Source organism: Pocillopora verrucosa, chromosome 1 (assembly GCF_036669915.1).
Source record: "Pocillopora verrucosa isolate sample1 chromosome 1, ASM3666991v2, whole genome shotgun sequence".
In the NCBI taxonomy this organism is placed as follows: domain Eukaryota; kingdom Metazoa; phylum Cnidaria; class Anthozoa; order Scleractinia; family Pocilloporidae; genus Pocillopora; species Pocillopora verrucosa.
This window is the reverse complement of record NC_089312.1, coordinates 9,011,938-9,027,595: the sequence shown is the minus strand read 5'-3', so window position 1 is coordinate 9,027,595 and position 15,658 is coordinate 9,011,938. Positions and strand designations below refer to the sequence as shown.

Genomic DNA, 15,658 nt, shown 5'->3' with positions numbered 1-15,658 from the left:
ATGAACGGAAGGGCGCTTATTGGAAGGAGGGCCCTCAATCGAGGGGGCACTTATTAAGAAACTAATAACCTGTAGCGATTCAGCTGTAGTTGAAGCTTACAAAGTCCTAGATAATAATGTGGCAATAAACAGGTTTCTTCGAATATGGGAATATTTTAAATTTTTTTTAAACACCTGAATAATTTAGGGTTGCAATTACAGCAAGATCCTCCCGGCTATTAACTGAAAAACTAGTAGTAAACAATATAGAAAGAAGAGGTGATACAAATCAAAGGGAGAGGCTTCAGCGAAACAGTTTTATTTGCGTCAAGAGATAAAGGTTAAATTTAAAGGGCTTCCAAGCAATTTTTCAAACATGACTATCATGACGATGTTTTCTTCAAAAACAATCAGTGATCTTAAGAAAGGATTGGTCACTTCCATCGGCGATTAGTCCACGTGGATTTACCTCTGTTCAGTTTTAAGTGACAAAGAGAGTAAGTCTAAGTAAATTCAAATGTTTCCTCTAAAGTTGTGAGAGTTCGTTTGTTTACCGCAATGGCGTGTGCAAATCTTGTCTTTCTTCCACCGAAAAACTGAAGTAACATGAAACACTTAAGGGGATTTAATGCTACGTTTACTCATGTCATTGAACTTCCTCGGTTTTTGTTGCGAAATTTATAATAGAAATGTCCAATATTGAACGGACTTGCAAAGACTCAACGAAAGTGTATTTATAGCAGATCGTGGACCTGAAATCATTGCTTGGCGTTTTAAAACGAACGAACTGTTTTGCCGATTTCAGAAAGTAAATTTAATTGATTGTTATTGTGAAGAAGTACCTCGTGTTTTTATTTTTTCTCAATTGCTTTTTGAGAAGGATCATTAAATTACAAACGATTGTTAGGCCCCGCGACAACCCATTTAATAACTCATAATTTGCTACCACAAAATTCATTTCAAAACTAATCTAAAGTGATTTGAGAGAGAGAGAGAATTAATAAATTATGTATCGGCTAAACTTCGTGAAGAAAACATTTGCTTATAAAAGCTGCTCGGCGCACAAGGCGACTCAACACGCAACGGATTGGATGCCTCCCGCTGTGAGCGGGCCAGACGGGAGAATACTGTCCACTCTCGGTACCAATCAAATCGCACGATTTGTAGAATACCGCCCGCTCACGCACTGAGAAAAAACAATATCTGATCTTACGCGTCAGCTTAAAGTGCACGCTCCTGTTATGTCTATCGCTTTTTGTCATCCGGATCCACCCTTAGTCCTGTTACTAGAAAGATTACACTTCTCTGAAAGTTGTTTCACTATTTTAAGACTAGACCACTTTCAGCGTATCAGCATTTAATTAACTTAGCTCCGCATTACATCTGAGAACGCAGTTAATTAGTACAATTTTGGCTCCAAATGTGAAGCATCGCTAATTCGACTATCACACAGGTGATCATTATCAAACTCACTCAAATCCATATGCAAAGAAAGATAAAATTTTTTCAATATCTTTATTCAATCAATCCATCTCAAAACAAGGTTTGTCGCAAATATAACACTAATTGAATTCTACTAAATTTACCCACCATTCATTTTACAATGCCTTAACATTTTCACTTTCTAAAAAAGCAATTTTGTTTCCAAACCTAATTTTCACTGGTTTGCTGGAGAGGTATAAGACAGCCCACCTCTCACGATGTTGTGGTCCCTTGGCAGACAACAAAGTGAGGGTCAAAAGCTTTTCCTGTGTCCACCTCAACACCAATCTTTCAAATCAGTTCAATGATTCCATATACATCACCAAGGAAAAGCTGTGCAAACTGTTAGGAGCCACACACATGTACAGAGTCAAGAGAACCTCGCTTGACAGGGTACATACATGTGCATTTTGAATGGATTAGCTCATACACCTCAGAAATGCTAATGTCAAAGCAATTTATTGTGATACTGTACTTTCTTTCCTGTCTATGTCTCATCATAACTGAACCACCTTGTTAACCCATTCACAAACTACTAATGATGTACTAAATTACTTCCTTACCACAATTTCCACTTATTTCTTTTGGTGCTATATCAGTATTCCTGCTGGAAATTCCCGTATGTCGCATTTTCACTTCTTGTGAGCTTCTGTGAACGGTTTGAAATTGTATGGAGAAGTTGTGTATCAATTCCTCAGGGAGTAATTGAGTTAAAAAAAAAAAGAAAAAAAGCATTGTGCATTCCAACAATGTACTCATGTTAATGATTTTTGTTGATTACATTGAGAATTTTGTTACATGATTTGACTGCTACACGCTGGCACTTTAGGAAAGCCTAATTTATGAAATACTTATTGAGAACAGCACAAACAATTCCATAATGAAGCCCTTGAGATTAAAATTTTGTTAAAAGTTACAAAAGATAGAAGGAACCAATGGCTACCAAGACTGTTCCTGGTCAATGAAATTGATTAACTCTTTATTAATCATTCATTTTCCATAGCAAATAACAGCATACAATTGAGTTGGGGTCTCACAATAAAGGTTTCAATTACACATAAATCAAACTCTTGTTGAATTCATGATGATGTTCATGAGGATGCCTCAGTTCCTAAAATAAAAAGCTACATTGATTCATAAAAGATTATTAAATAACACCAGATACATAAGGGAAATAAAATTCTGTTTCTTTAAATCCTTACTGCATTTTTAAAGAGAAAGGTATGCACATATGCACCAGTAGCTTTTGAGGTAACAAAAATAGATGCAAGTTGTTGATTTGAGACTGAAGCTAAATAGGAAGTGAGCTGAGATACCTTAGGCATACTTCAGTTCAAATCAATCATTGAACTCTGTAGCCATCTGTTGGACAAAATTACCAGGCACCCTCATTAGCATTAATATCATCATATTTAATAATTCCTTGAGAAAAAGCCCCTGCTAAATGATCAAGATAAACATATATTGGTTTGATTGTAACTTCCTGCTGAACATAAACATACAGCATATAAAATGATAATAGCAAATCAAAACATAGCACTAATTCTCAAGCTAGTAGACTCAAAATTTTTCTAATCTCCTAACAAAGAGAGGAAAACCATATGTGCATTCAAACCAAATAATAATAATAATAAAACCAAAAAACCAAAATTTTGTATTTCAATTTGCTTGGGGTGAAAATATCTTTTACACCATTATTTTCTATTTAAACTGATATTATGATACAAAATAAAAATTATAAGTCTCCACCATCATTTCCAGTGACTAAAGACAGCCATTAAGTTTCTTATTCCAACAATTACCTGCATTGGCCACCTTCTTATTTTGAATTGAATAACAAAGAAGCCCTTAAGTAAGTATGCATGAAAGTTTAATATCACTTGTGACCAATATTATTACCCCATGCTTGGGTAATGCATATTGATAAATCGCAAACTGTCAGTCATTTTACTCCATGACATCAAATCCTTCATGACATGACAGGAATAAAGAACATTCACTGTCAGAAAAAAAATGAATGGATTACACTCATTTTTACAAAACAAGAAGCTTTCTGCCTTTTTGTTATATTATGTTTGTAATATGAAACATGCCCTCTGAATCATGTTTAAATAGATTCATTTCAGATTTCCTGGTAAAAACAGTGGTTATTATAATTTTAACCTTGATTTTTGTTCCATAACTGCCAGGACAAAAAACTGCAAATATAACAAAAAGTAGCGTTGTTTGGGTTACTGTTTAGGTAAAAGGGAATTGATACACAAGCTGGCTTAGAGGCAAGATGCAACTTTACCACCCAGCTATACACAATTCAACAAAAGGCAACATAAGTCTTAGGCAGTCATTAAATCAGCTAGTTTATTTAAATTGGCTAAATTTCACTCCTAGCAAAGAATATCAAGTCTACAAGTCAAAGAAAACTTTGAAATTGAATACCTCTAAAGATACATGTAGGTGGCAGTCATTTTGATGGTCTTAACCCTTTAACCTCTAAGAGTGACTGGCATTTAATTTCTCATCACAATATCAGCCCCAAATCACATATTAAGGTAATGAGAATAAAGGAAATTGTCACCATTTAGAGAAGCTCTGGATTATGAAACAAATTCTCCTCATCAGCACCTTAGGGAATGTATAGGGAACAGTATGGAGAAGATGCATACTGATGTAAGGGTGGAAAAGGTTAACAAAACTTGATGTTGTTAGGGAAGAAACCAAACTTTTATTACCAGGCAGTACGATCATCATAGGAAGAATGCATGCACAACATCTTAAATTCCCAATTTTTCTCCCTAGTTGTAAAGTGTATTCTCTCTGCTTTACAAAGACAGTAAACTGTTAACTTCTCACCTGAGAGAAAATATATGAACTGCCAGCTGACCAAAATATATAGGTATTTCATGTAGCTGCTTAATTATCATGCTTTTAGCTCAGCCTCTTACACTGATCCAGAATGGCAACTTTTTCTCCCACACCTGCTTTCTTGCTGTAGTCAACAGAAGGGACTGATAAAACACTCAGGTCATCATGGTATGATCCAAGACATTTTTTTTTCTCTTCTCCTTTTACTTCAAGACAGTGATGTTAATGATAGTCATAAGGTATTGACATTGAATAAATCTCTGTGAATCAGAATGGAGATCACCAGCAATATTTGATGCACATCAACAGAAGAAAGGATATTAGGGAAACCTTCCACGCAGCCATCATTAACATAGTACATGTACCTAAAACAGTTATGCTTCAGAGGCCAAACAGGTTTATAGAAGAAACCCAAAGGAGGAGGAACCACAGTGACTACTCATTAGGTGCACTCCTTCCTCGAATTCCTCCAGCAAAGCATTCTTAAAAGATAATTAGTTCAAAAAACTAAGAAAAAAAAGTTCAATAATACAATATGAATAACATAAAACGATAACTTTACCATATCCGAATACAATACGTTGATTGAAAAGCTATTACTGCTAAATTACATTTGTGCATTGAGACTTTGATACATTAAATGAGGAACTATAACAAAAGTGCAAAAGGAAAAAGAACGTAAGGAGTATTGTTTGAAGTGTTTTGGTGAGAGTTCCACTGTTGGCAGGTGTACCACTAAGTTTTTTATTTATTTACTTTTTTATTATTTAAATTTTGTTTTTATTTTATTTTGTATTTTTTAAAGAGAGTTGAGATATTTTAACCGCATTTGTCAGGACCTAGTTATTGACGGTATTTTCAATTAGGTCCCTTTGGTGAACTGCATTCACAAAGTCGTGGAGGACAATGGGCTTGTTGTTAAGTTTACAACTATAGATATAATAACGCATGAATAGTGTGACGTAGTCGAATTTCTTGGTGGTACTATTCTCGTTTAAGTTGGAGGTAATTCCGAATAAAAGTTCCTCCGTAGTTGGAGAGAACTGTGAATTGTACGTTGTGTTAAACCACCGAATGACTTTCTGTATGAATGATTTCGTAAAGGGACAGTGAATAAAGGTGTGATCGATTGAGTCTTTTTTCCCCACAAAAGCAGCATTCTTCGTCAGTTTTAATACCATATTTGAATAGTTCTCTCTTTGTCACCACGATTCTATGAATAAACTTAAATTGAAATTCTCTTAGTTTTGTTTCTTTGCACAGCTTTCGTATTGACTTACGTATTTCGTATTTTCATCATTCAAAGAAAGTATTTCGCTCCATCTTTTAGGACCTGCCTGACCTCCAGTGTGGATTTTAGCAATTAAAAGATTATAGAAATCCCTTGATTTGGCTTTATCAAGGTTGAGCGTGAAATTTCCGTTGAGGTGAAAAAGATGATCGTTACTTGTGAAAAACTGATTATTAACTGATTCTATTTGTCTTGCTTTCGACCGTAGCCGGTCAGGTATGGCACTAATAATCTGAAAATACTGGAGGAAGTTTGTCTTGCAAGAAAACTTTCCTTTAAATTCCTGGAATGAGAGATAGCTACCATCCTCCTTCAACAAGTCTTTAATAGAAACGATTCCCTTCTCCATCCAGTTGCTGAGATAAACGGGTGTTTCATCTTCTAGAATTTCTTTATTATTATACAGTACTACATCACTTTCCTGGTCGTAACCGTAAAGTATTTTTAATTCTTAAAAGAATTTGAGAATGTTCTTATAAAAGGCTGGCAATTGAGGGAAGTACTTTGTGTCGTCGTTGCATTTTAGAAGAAAATTTAAGCCCCCCTTTTTCCTGAAATAGTGGTTTGGCACAGAGCACCAATTTTTATCTCCAGCATTCAAAAGTCTAGGGATCCATGCAAGTCTCAAGGCTTTAAACATAAGATCTACATCTGTCATGCGTAGCCCACCTTCCTCTAAATCTTGGTAAAGCACGGTTCGTTTGATCTTATCCTTCTTCTTTTTCCATATAAAGTTAAACAACTTTCTTTTCAGCGTGTCTGCGATTGTATCAGGAACTTCAATATTTGAAGCGGAATAAATGATCTGTGAGATACCTAGAGTTTTGGTTATTAAAACTCTTCCAAATAGCGTGAGGCTTCTAGCACTCCACATATCCAATTTTGTTTGTAGCTTCCTTAATTTCAGGCTAAAATTAAGGTCATCATTCCCCTTCTTATCGTACGAGAAGTGAATTCCTAAGATCCGAACCGGGGTATGCGTCCACTTCATGCCCAACGGGTTGGTTTTATTGTTAGCCCACTTCCCAAGCCAAATCGCTTTTGTTTTCTTCATGTTTAGCTGTAAACCAGCTATCCTACCGAAGTAATTGACTGTATTAAAAGCTTTTTCCACGGAATTTAAATCTGCACAAAACAGATTTGTGTCGTCTGCAAATTGTGACAGTTTAAGTTCGTTGCCAAACAAATTAATGCCTTTGACCCCCGAGTCGTAGCGTAGTTTTATGGACATTAATTCGGCTGAGAGGATGAACAGATACGGTGAGAGAGGACAGCCTTGCCTCACACCTTTCGACGGTTTGAACCAATTCGTTGTGTACCCATTATTCAATACCGCGCTCTCCACGTTCGTATAGAATGTACTTATCCAACGTTTTATGCTGCTACCAAAATTAAAAGCATCTAAAATTCTCATAATAAAGGGCCATTCGAGAGAATCAAAAGCCTTACGAAAATCAAGAGCTATAGCTCAGCTCATGATATCAAATTACTATAGAGACGCTTGCAGAATATGCAAGTTTGGCTCACCGAGCCCCTGGTTGCAAGGTGAAGGATTAACAAATAAACATTGTCTATCTATGTATGGATATACACAAAGTATTTTCTTGGTCTAATTTGCCTTTTTCTTACTCTTGGTCTTCTGTTCATTAAAAGCTCCAGCTTCAGATGTAACACCCTCCCAAGGTATCTCTTTTGGTGACATTCTTGGTCAGTGTTTTGTTAATTTTCATAATGGTGGCAATTCCACAGAATTCATCCTTGTGTGCTTGATGAAATGACAATCACTCATTTTTTATCATCACTGCCATTTGGCACATTAAATCTCCATGCCAAACTTGGGCAGGAGCCTTTGTAATACCCTTAACACCAATGAATCTCAAACCATTTTTCACACTGCTCCTCAGTCAAACTCTCTTTGTTCATGGTGAACAAGCCACAGATTTTGCAAACAATTTTCAGGTACATGTAGGTTCGTCAGCATTCCCAGCTGAGATGACAAGTCCTTTAGTGCATTGATTGGAACGATTTTATTTCAATCACTTTGCTCTTCGATACTTCAAATTCACCTGTACGATAAATCGAAGGAAATGACCTATCATTTTCTCATATAAATCTCAAGGGGTTAATTAGCTTCCTCATTGTAATGTTGTGCGAAAATTTCAACGTGCTTACCTGATGCACATGCTGCACGGACATGCATGTAACTTTTCCTCAGAAACTTTTGAGACTTTCCATTGATATCAGACGACATAATTACGCTTTGTCCAGGTCATCCAATAAACTTCCATCCAAAGAAGTGGCATGAACTACACAAGTGTAAACTTTTCATTAAAAGGACAACACCGTTGGCTTTTGGACTCCGTTCGTCCCCAACATCGTCTTAGCCCAACACCAACCGACGTGGCGTGTTTACGGTTAGTTCTCTAGTGGTGTTGCTCGCCCTTTTAGCTCTTTTGTTTGTTTGTTTGTTTTTTTTAACAAGCCTTTTTGTTTTTCATGATATGCCTTTCTTATTCTCTTTGAACGACACACAAATCAAACTAACCAAGTCTTTAGCATCCTGGCCTCAAGAGACAACAGTCTAGAATCTGGAATGAACTTGGGGATTTGGAGGACTTTGGTACAGTGGAACACAGAGCTGCACAGAGGGAAACGATGATCGTTAATGGCTGGTTACCACCAAAACTGCGTTTTTTGATTCCGCAAAAGAATTTGCGTAAAGACTAACCACGTATTCCAAATCTAGACAGATATTTGAAGGTTTTCTAAAAAAATTACAAAATCAAAATTACTTCAGGTCTTTGGAAGGAACATCAAACAGTAGCAATTTTAAATTAGAAGCAAATCCTTATTTTCAAAGGAAGTTACCGGAATCCGCCCCCAACACACATTCGGAATAACTTGACACATCACCTAGGCCGTCACGTCATGACCGTCAGTGCTTTTTTGGATTTAGACTATCCGAATCGTCTCGGATTTTCTGGTTTGGATTTTTTTTTGTTTTATTTTTTTTTTGTTTGGACCTTTTTTTTATTTGGATTGTCTGGCTTGTTTGATTTTCAGATTTTTCAAAAATCTGAAAAGAGATCGATCCGAACGGCAAACAGCCTGGACACGATCTTTTGAAGACCAAGAATAAAGCAAAATGGAGGGCTTTTTTTTAGATTACCTTCAGCCTTTTACTCTATGCTGGAAGAACTTGTTAGAGAAAACAGAAACAAGGGAAAACATCATGAAAATGGATGACTTGCTCATTTTTACGACGCTTGAGAAGCTTAAGAAAACTCACAGAAATGTTGCAGTTTGGACGGATGCTTACGCCGTGCAAAAAAACTAAATGCCGTTTACGGTCTTAACTGGGCGAATTTCATACTTCTTCGTTTTATTCTTAACATTCAAGTTCAACTTCCATAATCTTACAGTACAGCAGTGTTCAAGAACCTGGGCTGACTTGAAAATGACAATCGCTTATTTTTCACCTTTTGAACCGCCATGTTAATCGCTAGTGTCCACCACGTAATCGGGATCCAAAGTGATATACCGACCCGTGCGATCCAAGTTCGGAGGGAGATCGTTCCGATTGTAGTCTTAAACTTGTTTTCTCCTCGATGAAGCAGAAAACTGTGTGTGGATCGGAAAATCAGGATTTAGATTGGCTAATAGAAACGCAACCTAAATCATTGTTAGTGAAGGACTGAACGGTGTTTCTTACATGCAGTTTGTACCAGAGATTACGAGGTTTCGAAGAGTGTGCTTTAGACTTCGAATTAGTGAGCGACTCTCTGTAAGTAAAGTGTAACAGCGCCTCAGCTGAGATTCGTGGGTTAAGGCGTTTAAAATAGCCCAATGTCGGCTGAAAGATACTTTATTACATCATACTGTATTTGATTTCTGGGTAATATCCACAGACCAGTTTGACAACGAAATGTCTTCCGAATACATCGTTACATCCAATGTGACATGTGGTGCAGCGATCAGAAGTTTAGTTCGTTGATAACATATTCAAGGAGAACCTTCACTAAGTTAGAGTGTAGGTTGCCGTTGACTTTTATTTGTAATTCAAGCGGTAATAGTCGGACCAAATATAACATTCCCAAAGCGTATAACATTGTTCTGACTTTATACAGCTAAGTTAATGGGACTTGTGGGCGATCCAGGGTCAAATCTTTGGTGCAGGATTGAACGGATGGTAAAGCGCGCAGTACCACGTGTGCTGAATGACCTTTCAAGCTGGGGGAGGCTGGAAAACTTATGCCATAAAAAGTTGACTCGTGTATAGTTCAAACTTTAGTAAAGAAAATGGACTATTGGGCTATAATAACAGTACAAGGATTTCTGCAACCTTTTTGATGAAGGCCGCAGCGTGGACACTTGGAATGATCGTAGTGTAACTTTCTCTGGTCGGCGAACCGGATGATTATGGGCTGCTGTCGACTAACAACACATCTGTTAGTGGTGCGGAACGCTCGTTCGGACCATCCATCTGGCAGAAGGTTGTCGAGGTCCTCGGCTGTCACATCAAACCTTCTCCTACCACGACTCAGGCCACTTAACAGGTCGTTTAAGTCCTCTGGATCCATCGGAACTCTGATGGTGGTGCGTCGAATGTATCCCTTTTCTGAGGCGGTTCGAACGAAGAGCTTCTGTCCAATCTCACCGACGAGATAATCGATCATTTTTTTCTTTTCCTGAAAAAAGACTAAGAGAAACGTTTAGTCTCGAACAAACTAGCCTTCAAGCAAAGTAAATTCGTTCCTATTGTAATCTACTCACTTTTAAGTGAAGATCGCGCATAGTTCTTCATTGCGCTGTTGCAATCTTCTTCCTGCACCCAAGTATAGTCCTTGCTTCCGAAACCCTTCCATCTCACCCGATACTCTTTACGTCCGTCAATGGAACGCACACAGAAGCTTCTTGTTTAATTTTCTTTTTTTCCTCTCGTCCTCTTGCCGAGTAAAATAGTTCGTGAATGTTTTAACAACAAAGCATCCTTATCGTGTTGATAAATTTATAATCAACTGGTTCGCTGATAAAAAAAAATATATACTGAGAGACCAAGCATAGTGAAGGGCATTTTCTCCCTTGGGTACCCCTGTGTGAAAAGCACCCTCATGAGCAACTTTCCCAACCCCTCTCCCCTAGTGCCGCTAATTTGACACGCCTACAATTTGCGATGATCTGAAATTCATCTTCGCCGAGTCTCGGCACAATTTCCTCAGCGCAATAAACGACAAAAGACTTTTGTTTGAACTTGTCGAATTTAACCCACAACAATGGAACATTTTTTGATACGAGACTCATTCATATTTTTGTGAAGGAGAGACTTACTTTTGCAACGATTCATAATAAAGTGTGGCTACCTGTGCCCACCTACTCCCTTTCAAACATGTGATACATCATGTGTGGCGATAATGTGTTGAAGATTGATGTAAAGAAAACCTTGGAAAACGGTGGAGAAAATGGGATGATTGAAGAAAGTGCAATCACCATAAGTCATTCAGCAAGGCCTGGTGTTTGCTTGTCTTTTCAAATCGCACCTTTGTTCTTTTTATTCTTCCTCTGTTTTTTGTTTTGTTTTGTTTTGTTTTTTTTAATTTTGAATAGACTTCTGTGATTAGATAACACATCTGCGATATGGCCCAATCTTAACTTATCCCATAGCCAGGGCGTCCTCTTTTTGCTGTACACTTGGTGTCTTCGTGAACATGGTTGTAACGCATCTGCCCCCGTCAAATTTGATTAATTGACAATATTTTGTTCCTCAGTTTTTGAGTATTACTTTCTTACGTTTCACTTTTCGTGGGCAGCTTGGTTCCCGCTGTTGTAAGTAAAGTTCTATGATCTAAGCTCCTTTGAAAGTTGAATTATATGCTGAGTGTATGTCTACATCAGTCAACTTCTTCCTGTCACTAATTCCACTGTCTGAAAATACATGCAAAATCCAGTAACAAATGCCTGTAAATTTTGGAGTAGGATTTCCTGAATTTGGTAAGTCAAACACAAAATTGGTCAAAGATGTATAGTTTCAGCGCTAACCTACGTTCCTTTCAACTCCTGCTGCACCCTTTGTTTCAGTCACAGGAAGTTAGCACATACCACCTTTTCTCCAAGGATAAAAGGCCTCGCATCAGGCACTGAAATGACAGGGCGCACGCTTCATCAGTTCTTCCATTTCGACATGCCGCCATGCTTAGTCATTCTTCTTTTCTAATTAGATAAACATTGCTTTTATTACAAACGAATGCAACAGCTTGTGTTTTTGTTGCTTTAGGGGCAATAATAAGTCAATGAAAGAAATTTGTCTGCGGAAACATGTGTTATGTTGAGTATGATTTAGTTATGTTAGCCCTTCGTATTAATTTAGGACCACGCTTCGTTAAACTTAAATAACAAGCTCGCTCATTGGTCTTGAAGATTCACCACTCTTCTATGAATATATTCGAAATAATTTTGCATCGATGGAAAGCTACATGATTTCTATCAAGAGAGCAAATAAAGCTTCTACTCAGGCTTTGTTATTAATCAGCATCGAAAGATCCAGTGGATTGAAGATTGTCACTTGTCGTAATTTCTCCGAGTTTCCATTTCTGAGTTATTCTTGAACAATCTAGGATAAAATTGAATAGCTAAAAACTTAATCGTTATACAGTATTTTCGACCTACGATATGATATGTGCTCTGTTCTGCAATATTGAACTTCCGAGCAATCATCTGTGGTAATCTCATATTTTACAACCCACACGGAGTTTGAAACGTCACAGTTGTTTCACTGAGACGGCACGTCCACATGTGAAGGAATCCCCTTCCTCAATACTGACCAACGAGAGAGCAGGCAACAAAAAGTCAAGTTATCGTAGGAACCAACGAGCATGAGTAGTTTTATCATGTTCGAATTAGTGGCTGAAAAAGAAAAAAAAAGACTTCTTTCTTATTCTATGGAGAACTGAATCATTTAACTTTCTTGAGAATTAAAGGAAAATCTCGTAGAGAATAGTTTTAAGTTACTGAAAAAGCAATTACTGTCCGACAATTTGGGAACTCAAACATTTTATATAAAATAGTGGAAAAGGCCGCTTAGTTTAATGAACTTCAATTGAAAACACAAGAAGGTGCACTATACAGAAAATTTGAACATGGTTTTTGCTGCAGTTAAATTAAAAGTCTCCTTGTTTGGGGAAATTAAAATCCATTTTTAAATAATGGAGATAAAAGCCCAAAGGGCAAAAAAATACTTCAGCACAGTAAACAGCGAGAGATGCTCGACTCAGGCGATTTATAGTACAGCGTAAAGGTAACTTCCCTCCGAAAATAAATATTGTTACAGCGATATGACAAAGAGCGAACAGTACGTTATGGCGATTTATATATTGCCAAACAAAATATCACTCGAACCCGGTAAAGAATCTGAAGAAACTGCTACACGGAGCTTCGAGTATTTCTTTGTGTATTGACAATATTTAGATATCCATTGGAACGAATCCGGAGAGCTTTTCAGAGTTAATGGAAAGTTGAGTTGACGACCTGAATTTAATACGTTTTTCTAAAATATGATGGCAGATCTTAAATCTTAGATTTCTTAAAAGATGGAAATGGTGATTTCAGTTGTACTTGAATAATCTCTAGTAAATTAGATGTAAATAAATTCCTCACCCATCTTGAGCACAACCTCGGAAATAAGTTCGGGTGCAGTACGAATGGAAACTGAAAGTGACATCCATTGTAAGATTGGACCAGGTTTTAAAGGTTAGACCCCTTGACCTTTGACAAAGATCTGTAGGCTATCTATATTCGTGTTAGTGTATCTCACATTCTTACTGATTTCCATTTATCTAGCGACAGATTCGGACGGAAGCGATTTGAGTTTATAGATTGAAGAATCCAAACAGCCGGCAACTCCATCGTCTTTCATAATACACTTGTTTCTAAATTGCATGTGACTGATTGAGACCCGTCCTTATCGAAATATTATTTGCAGTCCCTAACCCTAACCATAACCTTTCGGTGTTGGAAACTAGCCAAAGGCTGAGGAAAGTTTTAAAAATTAGAAAGCATAGGGTTTAATTCAATTTCCCAAAGCAAGAGTTTATAATCTGTTGCCCAAGACATGTGTCACTTGATTCAATGAGGGTTGATATAAACCCACTGTGGCTAACTCTACCATGTGCTGAGCGCCGAAAACATTCCAAAGAGAGAAAGGAAGGAATTTTTTTCAACCATTTACCATGAAATGAAGCCATTTAACATTTTCAGAGAATGCGTTTAGGCGAAAGTTATAAAACTGAGATTTACCTTATAGTGAGCATAATTGGACACATGGAGACTTGCTTTCCAGTCCGCAGATCCAGAGATTTACTCGAGATCCAGGACTGCTTACGACGAGCAGTAAAATTAGTGAGATCTGAAAGACCTTAAAATCGTTTGACAGTAAAGGATGCGCTGTTTTCACTGAAGGGTTTAGTTACTTAGACTCCTTAGTTAGTTGGACTCCTTACTGCAAGGCTACGGAATACGCCGAGTGTTTTGTTTCATGTGATGCTAACTATTTCATTACTGGCAAAAACCGCTGATGCCAAATATTGGCCCATTTCTGGGATGCCAGAAAAATGACAACGATTTGCCTCATTTAACTTGCTCGAGTGTCCGTGGCCACATGATGTGGTATTTGTGACTATCCAAACACTCGGTTCCGGGCTAGCAGATAGTTCAAATTATCTAAGTACTACCGCAGTTTTCTCTTAAGAGTTTGGAGATGTTTCTCTTTGTCCTATTTCTCTCATCAAATTCACAACGGGACAGTTTTTGTACCAACTTCTCGTGTTGTTTGCCGTTTTTAAGTCACTTAGTCGCGCTAAGGAAATCGAAATTAAACATTACAGTTTGGATTAGGTTTTAAAACGATCAGCTTCTGGAATCATCTGTTTTTGTCGAAAACTGCCATAATGAACTCCTTGGTTATTTCTGTAAGTGCAATAGCCGAAAAACAGAATTGTTTCCTCACAGATGACAAAATTCTTTACGACGCAGACTGCGTCTTAGTTTTTCTAAAAATTCATTATTTAATGTTTGCTAAGCATTAGATGATGTTGCCTTATTTTCTTTGTACAAAACAAAAGCTATATTGATGGGTTTGTAATCGCAATATCGAAAATGGCGGAAATAAAATTTCTAACGGAGGAGGAGGTGGCTTATGAAATTGAATATGACCCCTAATACAGTCTCAAATTTCTTATTTGCGCAGCTATGTAGAACAACCGTGGGTGAGGGGGGTGTGTTAATCCATAAATTCGGAGAAGTCTTGAATTATTTGAAAATGTTAGGAGCCCATTTTAATGGGCTCCTGAAAACATAATATTTGTATCAAAGAACTTTATCTTGACCAGTTGCATCGCGAGTTCCTATTGATTTTCAATAATAAATCCCTTCTGTCAAACCAAATTAGCTAATTTTATACAAAACTTCCTCGAATAATCGCCTGAGCGCCTATTTCAAATTTTGGCTAAAAGGAGGGGCGCTCGTTGGAAGGAAGGTGCTTTTTAAGAAACTATTAACCTGTACTGATTCCGCTGAAGTTGAAGGTTAAAGAGTTATAGATGAAGTGGCACTAGAAACAGGTTTTCTTGGTATCTGAGACAGTGAGGAAGGAGGGGAGAGGGGGGCGGTAATTTATTCGAGGGGCGCTTAAAACGTAATAAAACGAGATCTTCTTTCGGTAGGGGTCATATGAAGTTATAAGCTTTATCTAACAGCGTAGTTCTAATATTTTATGTAATGATTTCTTGTTCACAGGGACTTATCCCATAATCAGTTAAAGGATTTACCCTCAGGAGTTTTCAGAGGGCTTCGGTTGCTCGGAAGACTGTAAGTACCAACCAACATAAATCTTTATTTACAGCTGTAACATCCACAGGACCAAAAAAGTCTCACGCAGATATAAACTACTTGCTACTGAAAAATACATAATCGGTGAAGAAAAAAGAGTCTGTGGCTGGCGATAAAACTCCTTATAATTGTTCCCCCCGGCCTTTCCTTACAAACCTAAGCACC

At 37.4% G+C, this 15,658-nt stretch overlaps 2 pseudogenes; both read left to right on the top strand.

The window, feature by feature from the left end:
• The window catches only part of LOC131776774 (leucine-rich repeat-containing G-protein coupled receptor 5-like), a 133,893-nt pseudogene that overhangs the window by 57,165 nt on the left and 61,070 nt on the right, over positions 1-15,658 (top strand).
• Positions 11,013-15,658, top strand: part of LOC136282936 (uncharacterized) — an 8,157-nt pseudogene continuing 3,511 nt past the window's right edge.